Source organism: Helicoverpa zea, chromosome 14, assembly GCF_022581195.2.
Source record: "Helicoverpa zea isolate HzStark_Cry1AcR chromosome 14, ilHelZeax1.1, whole genome shotgun sequence".
Taxonomy (NCBI): Eukaryota; Metazoa; Arthropoda; class Insecta; order Lepidoptera; family Noctuidae; genus Helicoverpa; species Helicoverpa zea.
Genome location: NC_061465.1, coordinates 7,274,318 through 7,288,538, shown reverse-complemented (window position 1 = coordinate 7,288,538; position 14,221 = coordinate 7,274,318). Strand labels below are relative to the sequence as shown.

The 14,221-nt window shown below is 37.2% G+C and overlaps 1 long non-coding RNA gene across 2 annotated transcripts; it reads left to right on the top strand.

Annotated features, from left to right (window-relative positions):
* Positions 1–9,098: 9,098 nt before the first annotated feature.
* LOC124636491 lies at positions 9,099–12,182 on the top strand. 2 transcript variants are annotated; one of them, XR_006985133.1, is made up of 3 exons: positions 9,099–9,909; positions 11,180–11,312; positions 12,054–12,182. It is a non-coding gene; the product is annotated as an uncharacterized LOC124636491 (long non-coding RNA). The 2 variants fall into 2 exon arrangements; XR_006985134.1 differs by lacking the exon at positions 9,099–9,909 and adding an exon at positions 10,189–10,204.
* Positions 12,183–14,221: the final 2,039 nt, after the last annotated feature.

The following is a 14,221-nucleotide window of genomic DNA, read 5'->3' as shown; positions in this document are numbered from 1 at the left end:
AGCTTCGTGGATAGTAAAGTTACAATAAACTCCATTGTGAGTAACTGGAATTTTCTTAAAAAGTTTCGAAACTTTCTCTCTTACGTACGAAAAGTAGAAATGTTTATAAATAAGCTCTCCAGTCATTAAGAAAAACAAAACTTTTAGCTTTTAGAAAGTTAAAAAAACTTTTTGGGCGGTTGGAAAAACAGTTACAAAAAGAGTAGTTAAAGTCAAAAGTTTGAGAACAGCTGTTCTATAGCGAAATGTAAGTAAACACAGCACCCTTGAAAGGGTTCGGGCGTTCCCTTAGAGTGGTGGAATAAAACAAAATGAGCTTTTCTATTGATCCACAAGGAGCGTGCAGTTTATGTTCAGTGAACCTGCGAATATGAATGAGCTAACAAGTAGGTGATACAAACACAACAAGAATAGCTTTCTTTGTATTTGAAATATGTAAATACAAAACGAAACCAAGAAATCCAAGTCATGGTACGAAAATCTGAAACTGGCTTTTTGCAAATTTGGGTTAGTCAGAGTTACCTAAATCCATAGCTATTATACGTTTATGAAAGGGTAATTTCAAGGCACAAGGATTACCTATTCAAATTCAACGAACCTTTTAATCGTCGACTCTCTTTTGTCATTTGGGCAAATATTTAAGTACAAGCAAAGAGTATTTACAATACGGCAGAAATTATGCGGAGTAAATGACTTGCCGGTACGCGGGTAGTCGGATACCCAGTACTTAAATAATACCGTACATAATCGCCGCCGACATTTTTATGAATTTTATGAAGTCATTCCGTGCACCGAAGCCTGCTCTACAGTGTAAAGGGACCCATATAAACCATTGAGCGAAGAAAACCTTCACATATCACAGTAGACGATATATTTATTGCTTTAATAATGTCGACCTGGGCATGACCGCGCCGAATTAAAAATCCTGTCGTACATGTTTTCTGTCGGACTGTGGGCCCGCATTAAGTAAATATTCCTGTAATTGCGTTGTCTAAAAAATGCGAAGATAAATTTTTTGGCCGCGAGCCGGGGCTGCATACGAAATGAGCCAAACTGGGATTATTATTTGCGTAGCTGACATCCTAATTAACGTGACTTTTTTCTTTGTCTGCCTAGCGGAATTCTCCTCGTTCGGATAATGGACTAACAGTATGATGTAGGTAGCGAATAAATAACAAAAGAGCCCTTGCGGTAGGACGCGTTAAAATATTATAATAAAAACTTCTCATTTTAAAGTTAATTGCTCTTTTAGTACTTTTGCTCTAGAATTTCAAAGAGGTGGAAGTGATAATTTTGAAACAAATTCAGAGCTCGTGGAACAATTAAACCGCTTGAATGTCAAATGGAAAAGCTGGACAAAGTTCGAGAGCAAAAGTCTTAGAATTTAAAGACAGACTTTCACTGGCTTCATTTACGTAGAACAGTGAAGCACGTTGAACTTTGTAGGTGAGATTATGAACGCTAAGTAATATTATTATAGCTCTAGGTACCTGTATTTACGTAGGGTTTATAAAGCTTTGCAATAAAGGGTTGATGTGTGTGAACAAAGGCTGCTTTATTTTGAAATTGCTCTTACTTTTATTAGTAAGTAGTTAATATGGGCTGTAATGGTACGTTCACACGCGCGCGTTCAAATCGACATTCAACGGGCACAGTCACGTTCACGAGCGTGTAAACGGCACGCCCGAGCCCGTGAACGCGCCCGTGCCCGTGAATGCCGCGAACCGGGCGAGTGTCGGTTTTTTGGCAAAGTTCAAAGGATGAATGTGCGGGCGCCCGGCGACTGTTTACACGCGCGCGGGCAGTCAGTCTCTCCTGCGCTTTCGTGACGATTAAACGTTCTAAGAAAGTCGCTACGATCGGAGATTACAACATGGCGGAATTGTTAACGTCGTTCATCATTTTGATTCTTTTTCCAATAAAAATAAGTTAAGCCAAAGGCTATGACAGCAACAACACCGAGATCCTCGCTGCTCGCCATTCTTGCACTGACTGACACGACGGCGCGCGTGTGAACAGCTTGAATGTCCGCCTGCCCGCGACGGGCTGCACGCCGCGCTGCCCGCCAGGCAGCCCGCCGGGCTGCGCGGCGCGCGTCTGAACGTAGCATAAAGTTTTATTATGGCATGCATTTGTTGTTAGGAAATAACTACTCGGGAAAGTTTGTCAAGCTGTTTTAGCTTTAGTTAGAAAGTATTTCACATATATCGTGCTATTTTTTATATGAATAACTTTAGTTATGAAAGTTCAAACACGTTTAATTGTTTCTAAATTTAATTTCATTTACCTGTATAACTTTACCTTTTAAGATAATTGAACAGGTAGGCGTATAACGTTTACACTCGTTTCATGAAAGTTCAGGAGATTTCCTATGAATTTTGTCATATAAGGAAAATTCACGAAAATACTTGCAGAAATTTCCACAGTCGTAGCTCGATTTCTTGTTCCACAACTGTTAGGTACAAATTGTTACCTAACTTTAATGAAAGATATATAAAGCTATTGGATAAAAGTTCCAGAATTTATTACCATATACTTACATTACTAAGTTTTTTTTTATTTTCTTTTCGTTATACGATTAATGCCATTATTACTTAGTGACTAAAACTTCTAAATCGTCAAGTAGAAATTTCCTCACTCCCAAAGTATCGGCCGTCCAATTTGTGGCGCCCCGTCAACACGAATTGTCGTAAAAGGAGCTAAGCAAACGAAGGAGCAGCTATCGCCTTTATTATATTTCTGCGGCAATATTTTGTCGGCATCACGACGTATATTAACGAGTTCGTGTAACGCCCCGCCGAGTAAACAGATTGCTAATATATCTGCGGACAATTCACCGATGTATTGTCGGAGCGAGCGAGGGTTTTGAACGGAGCTAAAACTCCCTGAGGATACTGAAGTCTCATAGGGTCTGATTACATTTCTAAATGTTTCGTTCTACTATTAGCTACGTACGCGTAGGTAACTAATACCTAGCTGTATGTATCTAAAGGTCATTGTCGGTCTACCTTTATTGGAAAACCACCTACGTCCAAAGTTTGAACGTAGTCGGACCGGCTATTGAGTTGACAAGGTCATGAATGCAAACACTACAAATAGCTAGTGCCCCACAAACCTCATGCTAAAATATTTGTCACCAATATCCGGAAGATACCGTATCCACTCTGTATAGATAACTGGGGAAAATATATTACTGTATCCCCAAAGGGGAAGTGCGGCAATAAATTACCAATCAGGTGGTGTTACAATGGCGTGCACTCGCAGTCAGCCTAAACTTGGTTGAGTATGAGCCAAGTTGTACCTACTATGAAATATTCTGTTCCATTTATCCGCTCTTATGTAAAGTGCACTTACTTGCACAAATTTGAACCAGGGAAACCATTACAGAGACGCGCGGACGATTTCGTCCCGTTCAGCTGGAAAAGTGCTATGGAATCGTAATGGTGTTGCGAATAATGGCATTTGAATTTTGCTTGAGTAAACATGAAGTGGAAGAGATTTAATTTTGTTTGAACGATTCAGCTGGCAAATGCGCTGACAATGAGACGAGTTGTGGATTAACGTTTATTGTTCTTTGGAGAATAACGTCATATGCTCATAGATGATACCTACGAATTAAGGGTTCTTAAATTATTTTGTTAAAGATACTTATTTTGGAACACGTAAAATCCAGGGTCATGAGTGATGGTAGTAAAATGGACGTTTTCGAAAAGGTAACAGCCATCCTAAAAAGAAAGATCCTACCAAAGGTTACTTTTTAAAAGAATTTCCATACCCAAAAAAAAATTAGTCGTTATGTGGATCGTCAAATTGAATTTGGACCTCACTCGAAAGCTACTTTCATAAAATTTTATATGAAAACTTCACATACATTGTGGACAAAAGAGGGCATTAAGGATAATCTATGTGTCGTGAAAACCGAACTTTTCTTTTCATTACCTCTTTATACTAAAGCGAAATGAGGCAATTTTAGTTCCAGCTATTTTAAGTTTTATTTCAGCAATAAAATTAATCCGTTATTCAAAACGAGACGGACCGTTAGCAACATTATTGTAAGTAACATTTAGAAAATTATGTTGGCCAATCGAAAACTATTTTTAGATTTTGAGTGAAACACACTTTCTTTAAAAGGCTGTAAAGTTTTATGCAAGTATAATATTGAAGGAATTTAAATACGATCCACACATTCTTTTTATTTGACTGGAATAGTCAAAGAAAGGTACGAGTAGAACTTAAGAAGCATTCAATTGTTTTTATGTAAAACAAAACGTCGGATTCAATTTAATTTTGCTCTTGAAATATACATTGGAAAATCCTTTAGCAAATACTTTAGCTTATTGAATCTATTATGATGTGATCGTCTACCTATTATTTAGCTAGCGTCGCCAAATGGACACGTCGATATAAAACATTTTAGTAATATATTTGAGGGATTCAACGCATTCACGCATAATTTAACTTGTAACGCAATAAAATATCCATTAATTTTGAAGATGGCCATTTTCCGGTGGGCTGAGCACAAGACGTTAGATTCCGAGGGCAACTTTTCACTTGGAAAGGTAAATTTCGCGTCTTCATCTTACTTTCGTTTAAGTTATTTTACCTTGAGAAAAATTGGATAGAAGTCAACTTTTGAGGAAAGTCGTTTTATTATTGTTGCTTCAAATTCTGAAATATAGCGAGGTATTTATGTGAATTTATGTAGCTATTTTTGTTATCAAGTTATAGTAGAGTTTTGCCAGTGTTACTGAAACTAAACCGTTCTGACGTTCGTGTAAACAAACAATAGAACCTCTTTCCTTAATCAAAGAGGGTGTCAAAACAAATAAGTTCACACTCCAAGCCAAAATTTTTATTCTTCATATACCCACACTGTTCGTTATAATGATTTGAATGTAAATAATTCTGTATAAGTTATTACAATGTTATGTTCTAAATGATATATAGAAGGAAACACTTAAGAAGAGTACTTTTGGAGAAAACTAATATCAATGTTTGCCAACCAGTTCGCATTTACAGAATTGGGGTGACAGCATAGACAATTTAACTAATAGAGCAGACAGAAAACAATATTTGGAATAGGATTAGCCTATATACAAATGCTGCGCAGAAAGAAAAATGAATATTGGTTCAACGAAAATGTCAGCGTTGTTATAAGACAAGACTATCGCGGACAAAACTTGTACAATTGAAAAGATTCTGAAAAATTATTGAGAGTGGAAACAAAGAAGTCAGGGCAAAAACTCAATTACCAGTGCAAAGACAAACAATTAACAGAAGTGTGACAAACAGCAAATCCCTTTCTAGGACTATTTTCAGTAGGTACCATCTCCATTGACAAAATCGTAATCAAACTAACTCCTACCAACATAGTGAAGTAAATGATAAAACATAATCGAATCTATTGTTCTATGATCGAAATCGAATGCTCCATTTCTAATCGCACCCACCAAGACGTTGGAAATTCAAAATTACCGCGCATCCACCGTCAGCGAGTCTTACAAGGTTCGCACAATACCCGCTTATCGGGACGGAGCAACGTTATTAAATAAACAGGCAACTCGTATTCGTCCGATATCTGCTAGGAGCATGTAGCCAACCGGATTCACCATAGCATAAACCTCGGTGTGAAGAAGTCAACAAATATTGTCATGGGGCCCCCATGATGGGGGGTAAGACAACGCAACAAAGTAGGTAAGTGATAACTAACTTATGTATTTTCGATCGCATTGATACAAATGCAATCAACATAATTAATAAACAGAAGCATAAACTTGACGCCCATATGTACCGAGAGTATGAGCGGCGATCTTGTAGGTAGAGAAGGCGTCTCCGGTTGGTTAAAGTCTCTAACATATCTTAGGACGAAGCAGACAGAGGGATTGCTAAATTATTGAAATCTGAATTTGTCGATAGGTGCAGATGTTGCGAGCATTTGCGTGCTTTGTCATCGAGTAATAATATTGAACTGGATTTATTGTATTGATTGATAGGCATTCAAGGGTAATATTCATGACCGTTGATGTTGTTCCAGCTGTCAGTATTATTTAAAATTGGAGGATTAAATGTATGATCTTGTTTGTGATATTTTGCACCTTGAACGTTTTAGTGCTGTAAGATTTGGGTATTGAAAGTTCCACTCCCAAGAATTATAATAAGTGTAAGCTCAGCGCAAATATTTTTTAGTTCTTTTTAAAATTCGACCTGATTTTTGAGGATAAAAATACTAATGAGCTGTGCCAGTTCCTACAGTAGTAAATTCGTCTGACACAGGCAGATTGTAGAATCTCAAGTTATGTGAAATGCACAGTCGACGAGGATGAAACTGGGTTTTTCAAAGAGACGAATCCGGAACGATTCAATCTTTAGCTTCATTTAAACGGAAGGCAGAGCATTGAACTATGAGGAAACGCCTCAATAGTGGCAAATGAGGCACGCTCACCGCTCGCAGTTTTAAGAAAATTTCTTTAAAGAAGCCTTAATTCAACGTCTTTAGAAAATGCACCCGGATTTACTTTTAATGAGTTTCGAGAGTGCAACTTGGGGTTTACTTTCCAAATGAATGGCGGATCTAGCCTCTTGGGAATCTATTGCAAATCCTTATTTATTAATTTTATTCAGTGTAAAGGCATGTCTTGACTGTATCCGTACTTGAATATTCAATGGTGTAGATTTTAAAGAAAAATAAGGGCTTGTAAATATTGAAACTTGGGTAAAAAAAATAACATAAAACGTCTTACGGCACTGTTGTTTACTTGGATCAGATTCCTAATGCAATTTGGCAGGAATGGTATGCATGCCTTAAGATGTTGTTGTGCACGACAATTTCAAGATTGATTGACAGAAATCATCACGCTTGACGTACGAATACGTAAGAGCAGAATGGTCTCATAAATCTTAGAAGAGCCCGGGCTTACATGGTGCTGTGTAAAAAGAAATTCAAGTCTATCTTGCATTACACTAACTACTTCAGAGAAATAAACTCTGTTATTTATGAGTACATTAAGTAAAAATGAATACACATGTTCTCAACTTTTAAAACTTTCTTGTATTTGGAGTTGGGTGCAAAAAATGTTTTGGCAATATATCTTGCTTAAGCGCTAGTAAAGTGCATTAGATGTTATGAGCGGGGTAAATAGCAACAGATAATAAGAAGTTTTCACATAAATAACAGTTACCTACTAGCTAAACCCTGCGGTACTTTTAGATACCTACTTTAGTTTTTATTATGTGAAAGTATGTAGGAATCGTATAAGGCATAGATTAAACTAGAAAAATCAGTCAGTTATATTAGCCTATAAATGTCCAGAGCTGAACACAAATCGCCCACAAAGCCAGCGATATCCGATGCGATCAGACGGCAAAACGGATCATACGAGAAATATCACGCAGCACTTGCAAATGTGCCGTGTAAATCTTACAATATCGACGCCTTGCGACCATAATGCATCAATATTACAAGTCAAACTCCTACAGCCATGTGAGACAAGTTTAAGCAGCCAGGGGTTAAGCGTTGACGTCAATGTCAATTGAGCAGCACCCGTGATGGATGGAACTCTCAGGGGTTGAGTTCAACCCTTCGAATTACTTAATGCCCTCGAGGACGTACGCGTTTTTAAGTATTTTTTTCGTATACAGTATTAAAAATAAAACTACTTTTAAAAGTTTCTATTCATAGATTTTAACAGAATTTTCATATGATTCAATCCGTTCTGAAATAAAAAAGGTCTCGATTAATTTATGCCTTTTTTCTGCGTTGTACTCGTATCACGGTAATGGATGTCTTTAAGAATTTCGAAAGGCAAAAACAAAGACTGTCTCGATCTCCAGTCATGCTTCTAATCAGGTCGCGAGTGAACCCGTGACTCCATTAGCTAGTTATCTCGTTACCTGTCACAACTCAATCTTCGTGTGTACACAATACGATAATTGAGTTAGTAGAATTAACCCTACGAGCCAGCAAGGTGACTTGTATGGCCCAAGCTAATTGTACGTAGGTATGTGTAGGGGGATGTTTCCATAAGACAAATGACGTCAGCCTCTATACTAATACAGAAGAGAGGTATATGTTATACCTACTAGAATACATAGGAATATGTACCAGGTACAGTAACAATTTTATCCCCGACAAAAAAGTAAACAAAAAAGGATATTCATATGACTACGAATGTAACGCTGAAAAAGCCTGTGAAAATAAACCAAAAAAAAATAAAAAGCTCGTACTACAAAACTGTACAAATATAAAAACAATAAGCACACGACAAGCATATAAATACATTGTGTTAACTAACAGCTTGTTGGTATTTCAGACGATGTTCGCAAACATGCCATCTGATCCCGGGTCTGTGCGTGCTATCGACCTTGTTCGAGCAGCATTTTAGTGTTGGCTACAATCTTTTATAGTGTATCATTGTCTCCGCTTTTATCGTCTAGAACACTGATGCTACATTTGATTTTGCTTTCAGTAGTACAATAGTTTGTATCTACACAATCACTACGAGTGCCAACGTCAATATTATCAGCATTGTCATTCATCTCCTAAAGCCTTCAACCAATCACGTTATTGCAGCTCCTAGATTTCGGAACCTGTATTTCAATCAAATGCCATTACTAATTACCAGTAATGGCGTTTCGGATAATATTGATACAAATACATTTACGCTTCGGGTGTTAACGTCCATATTGCTAATTATATCGACGTCAAATATTTGCTGATTTGCATAGTAAGGAGCTAACTATGTGGAAGTGATCAATAATTTCAGTAAGTAATTACAAAGGAGAATGAGCGTTTTGGGCTACCTCTCCTCTAGCATAAAGTGATACATCAAAAGAAAGCTTGTTTTATGTTGAGTATTTTTTTTGTATTAGTGCTACTGTCATTTGTTAGTATCAAGGGAGTTAGAACGTGTTTAATGAAATAATAACTACGTCTTGAATCTGCTCTAAGTAATAATGTATTGAGAATCAGTGGAAGGTATAATATTAAGAAAAGTTGCTCTTGGACTTGTGAAATGGGGTTATAGAAGACATACATAAGAAGGTATACATGCTTGTCTGTTGAAAAGTTTCATTAAGGTTACACTAGTCGATATTTTTCCCATACAAAGTTCGGAGTGCTTTTACTCTACATTGTGACATAATACATTCAAAATTAAACTTGATATCGTTTTATATTGTTATTAAGTTTGTCTGTACGGATTTAAAAAAAAATAAAAAAATCCCAGTAAAAAGTTATGAGCCAACAAAGTTCCGTTTTTCTAGACAATTTTAACGCAACTTTGAGTGTTAAAAAGTCCCATAAAACATGTAAAATCTCCAAAACGAAGTCCGCTCCGACATAGCTCAATTACTAAAGAGTTCTATAAAATTTATTTCAAATTGATTTATACAGTAGTTTTTTCAGAAAACGCTTTTTTCTGAAGCACTCTTCGTCTTTTTTTACGTACTCGTTTTGCGATGAATTGTCGTGCATTTCACTCAATAGCATTCCCCCCGGCAGAAGCGCGGGGCGGAGCGGAGAAAGACGCTTATACACACATGCTTATTTCCACAATTTTTACGTTTTGCACGATATTTTGTCGTGCAACTGTGCAAATTTTAGTGCAACTATTTGTTTGTATTGTTTTGGGCTCAGTCTGCTGCTGCGGCCCACGTCTTTCGTATCGTATGTGTGTAGACTATTCTCCTAGCGCTTATCGTACGTAAACATTACACTGACCCCCGGCTAAAACTCTGGATTTCGATACTACCTTCTTTATCTGTTTGACTTGGCACTGAACTTTGGACTTAGTATTTTCGTTTGTGATTGGAATTGTTGGTTTGAGTGGAATAGTGGATACTATTTCAGTGAAGTGGTTTTCATTGAGTGCAAAACACGTGTGGAAAACAATAAGAAACAAGAAACAATGGGTAAGTAGTACAAGTTATCATACCTAAGCTTCCTTATTAGATAGGTTTACCTCTTACCTACTTATCATATATACCTAAATTAGGTACTATTATTATTTTTCCATAAATCAAAGTAGGTAAGTACGAGTAAAGCTAATAGGTACGTTTCTGGTTTACCGTTGAACCACACGACTTGGGACTTTGCCTCCGGTGGTGTCGATAGGTAGGTAGGATAGAAGTACACCAGTTGCTCTATAAATGATGGCACTATCGTAAATTATTTATTAGGTAGGTACCTAGCTATTATTCGCGGCACGTAAGTTGAACCAAAATGTAACCATAGAAACGATCGCCATTTTAGATCAACTTGCCGCGTATGCTATGTACCTATTCGTAATTAACGTGAACGAAGCCGCGGGTAAGTACTTACATAAAAGCTTGTAAATGAACTATTTTGATTATCGGTAGGTAAGATGGTAGGTATTATCACAAAATGTTTTGAGGTTTACGATAATTTTTATCGTAAAATCCATAAACACAGCTCAGAGACCAGTCACGGACACGATATTGTGCCTCAAGTTGAGGCCCTCAACTCTGGACTCACGGCTTGCGCGTCCAACAGTTCCCGCTCGAACGGTCAATAGTGTGTGTAAACTGTGAGTAGGTATAAAAAGTGTAGTCTACATATTTTGTGGCTGTAGGTCTGTACTGTTCAAACTTTGAGTGCGAGAGCGCCGATTGCGCCAAAACATCGTGTGATGTCCGTGTCTCTATGAGCGTTGCTCGAGCACGCTGTAGGTACCTAGGTATATTTATATTGTGGTCATCGCGCGTGGGCTCCGTGAGTAGGTACGCGACTAGGGTTGCCAACCATACTTTTTTATTATATACTTTATATTTTTATTATATATTTTTATTATATACTTTATTACGTACTTTATTTTTGGTAAACATACTTTCTAGGTACTTTTGTGACTAATATTTTATAATTAATATATTATATTTAATATTTTTTTTGACGTTCGAAAAGTGCTGTTTTGCAGCCAAGTTTGAATAAATGAGTTTTGATTTTGAATAAAATACATTTATACAAATACTGTATTTTCAAATCTTTACTTCCACCTAAAATGAAACAATAATAATTGAACAATTACAATTTGAAAAAACACGAATACGTTCTTTTTCAAATTGAATCAAGTTTGTTGCTGGCATATGCAATTTTTATTAAAAAAAAATATGATACCGTGTAATTATAACTTGGTATAATTATAATGTTATTTTTGTGGAACAGATTCAAAAACTTGGCGAATGGGGCAAAAAGGGCGTCTAAAACTAAGCGCCCGCAGGAAGAAGCTCAAAAGATCAGCGAGAGGATATTTCATGAATAAAGAAAATATTCCTCCAGTGCATGATACGTTCCAACAGTAAGTACGATTTATTTACACCGTTGCCATTTCCTCACATTCACGTAGATGAGGTAAGAGAGACTATGATAGAGCGTTTGAATGTCTTAGCAGTCTCAAAGTAGGATACAATAATGCCAAAACACAAGCGTGTCTATTCATCGCTAAAAGGAGCCCGTTCACCTTCACTCCTGCTTTTCGGAAGTATCATCACCTTTAGATGCTGAATATCTTCAAAACCACGAGGGTAGCAATTGGTAGCAACTAATGGTAGCTGGTAGCAATTAGGTAGCAACTCTCTATATGTATTTCGAGAGGATCTGAGAGTTGTGACAGGGATCCTGACGCAGACGTTCATTTCGACTAAAGTAGCTGCTAGAAAATTGTGCGTTCTTGCAAAGGCCCAGTGGTAATTCACACCGGGACATGATGTTTATACAAAGCACAACCCCGATCATGAGTGGCGGGATTGCAGTCAATAACTAGTTTATACTAAATAAATGTATGTGTTAAAAAAAATGAAGAGGTTTTATAACTATGGTAGTGTAAGGTGACTGACTAGTGGACTTAGTACTAGTGTGCTTACGGAGACGCGATGCGTTACACGGCGTTTTGGGGGTTCGTTCAGCAGCGGGCCGCGTTATCGCACATAAGGTAATGTACGACAACCTGGGTGACAACGCGCCGCGCAACGCGTCACATCTCCGTAAATAAGCACTTATAGTGGGTCTCGCTTATATAAATCCCCATTTTTTGTTTCAGATCACTTCAAGAAGCAATTTCGCCGCCTTTGTCGCATTTGCCGCAAACACCGCGGTCGGCGTTTTTGAGAATGTAAACAAACAGAAGAAAGCAACCTTATTTCTAAAGGAATAAAGTATTATTTTTATATGTTTCTGTTCCGTTCTTTGGTAAAAGCCGCTTTGCCTATTTTATTGTTTTATCTTTCATATTCGTTACAAAAATTGTGATCGAGTTACACGTCTCTACTGCTCTCTTCGTTCTTCGTATGTATAATGTCAACTAAAAAAAATGAGAAACGCTATTCGACACGAAAATAACTGTGTTACTGCTTAAAAAAATCAAAATGTTCAATAAAATCAATAAAATTGATTTCTAAATACATGTAATACATATTATAGATAAATAACACCCAGACAACATTTGTCCTGGGTGGGAATCGAACCCACGACCTACGGCATAGCAGTCAAGATCACTAAGTACTAGACCAACAGGCCAGTCAAACTGATTTTACATTGTGTTATCATAAAAAATGTTATTAGGTACCTACGCCTTGGGACAATTACTGAAATCCATGCGAGCATCACTAGTCGGTACCTCATAAAATAAGCAACTCTATGAAATCTATACTAATATTATAAAGAGGAAAACTTTGTTTGTTTGGTTGTAATGGATAAACTCAAAAACTACTGGAACGATTTTAAATATTCTTTCACCATTAGAAAGCTATATTATCTGCGAGTAACATAGGCTATATTTTATCCCGGTGCGGGCAGTAGCTCCCACGGGACGCGGGTGAAACTGCGGGAAAACGGCTAGTATAAAATGATAACAGTATCTATTATTTTAGTACGAGTTAGTAAGCGCTTGCTGACTTTTCGGTAGCGAGCAGTACACAGCAGCATGTATGTATGTGTGTCTAATGTCGTTTTGATTCGTAACGGTGTTTGTATGCGTGTTTGTTTGCACGAAACGCATTGTGCAAATAGACTAGCGTCTAACTGCTCATCACTGGGGCTATCTCTGTCGCACACGATGTCAGATGAGACAGCGCGCTTTTTGGCCACGCCCCTGAGTGAGTTCGAGCCCGCGACTAGTTTAACCTTAAGATCAAAGCTGAAAAAAGTAATATTGAGTACCTTGGAACAAGTAAAGCAAAAGTACTCTTATAGGTATCCTTTTATATATTTCTCTTATGTACTCCTTTTTTGCACTCCCCTTATATACTCCTCTTATGAACTCCCTTATCAACTGGTTTCAACACTAGAAACATAAATAAATTAACCGCATCTAAGTATCGGTAACAAAAAGTGTACAATTATTTTTATACAAACTGTCTCACATGTCGGTGGGTACGAAACTATACCTATTATCACTGAATGGAGGCATTTTTTTTGTTCTCTCATTTTAACACATTATTGTAGCTGCTTGAGTAAAATGTATGGGTAAGGTGTGTATTAGTCAACATAATTAAATATTTGATAGTTCTTTTTTTTAATACTTTAGGCCCTGATAATAATTGACTTCTGATACAAAGTATCGACAATAAAATTTGTTTCAATAGATACTTTTCCAAGTAGCAATTTCTTGAACACAAACGTAGAACAGAAACAACGTAGCCCGAACTTACAAAATTAATGCACTCCACCACACACTGCCTTTGAATTGTAAGAAGAAAGCCAACACTATGCCATTCTTATTCCACCATCGTACTCAAACTAGCGTCGGCAAGTTAATATTGGCTGAACCTTGTCTCGTTTCTACCCTGCGCCACCCCTTAGTCGGCATGCGAGGATACGTGAACGTTTGTTGTATCTTAGAAACGAAAGCAGAATGTTTAAAATCAATGGCATAGCCACAAACTGGCAGGCCTTTTAGACATTACATTTTGTAAAAAATATTTTCAAGGTTTTTGAAATAAATAAATTCACAGGTTATAAATATATCATTATATTTCTGCAGTTGACATTTCCAGTTTCTAATATGATTTAGGCTAAGCTAAAAAGTTTTAGAACAAGGTAGAGACCGATCTTTAGCAATTTTCCGTCAAAGAAAACTTTTTATACCATCGTCTCGCCTAAAAGTTGGTAAGACCGCTCGCCATTAGAGGTTACCCAACCATGTGCGTTACAGGAAAAACTTGCCCGCTAATGCCTAAGTTTCTGAGAAGCTTCAAATACAATTTCGGT